The following is a 414-nucleotide window of genomic DNA, read 5'->3' as shown; positions in this document are numbered from 1 at the left end:
GGAGGCATCACGCTACCTGACTTCAAACTATACTACAAGGCTACAGTAACCAAAACAGCATGGTACTGGTACCAAAACAGAGATATAGACCAATGGAACAGAACAGAGTCCTCAGAAATAATACCACACATCTACAGCCATCTGATCTTTGACAAACCTGAGAGAAACAAGAAATGGAGAAAGGATTCCCTATTTAATAAATGGTGCTGGGAAAATTGGCTAGCCATAAGTAGAAAGCTGAAACTGGATCCTTTCCTTACTCCTTATACGAAAATTAATTCAAGATGGATTAGAGACTTAAATGTTAGACCTAATACCATAAAAATCCTAGAGGAAAACCTAGGTAGTACCATTCAGGACATAGGCATGGGCAAAGACTTCATGTCTAAAACACCAAAAGCAACGGCAGCAAAA

Source organism: Theropithecus gelada, chromosome X, assembly GCF_003255815.1.
Source record: "Theropithecus gelada isolate Dixy chromosome X, Tgel_1.0, whole genome shotgun sequence".
Lineage (NCBI taxonomy): Eukaryota > Metazoa > Chordata > Mammalia > Primates > Cercopithecidae > Theropithecus > Theropithecus gelada.
The sequence above is the reverse complement of the archived record's forward strand: the minus strand, read 5'-3'. Positions refer to the sequence as shown.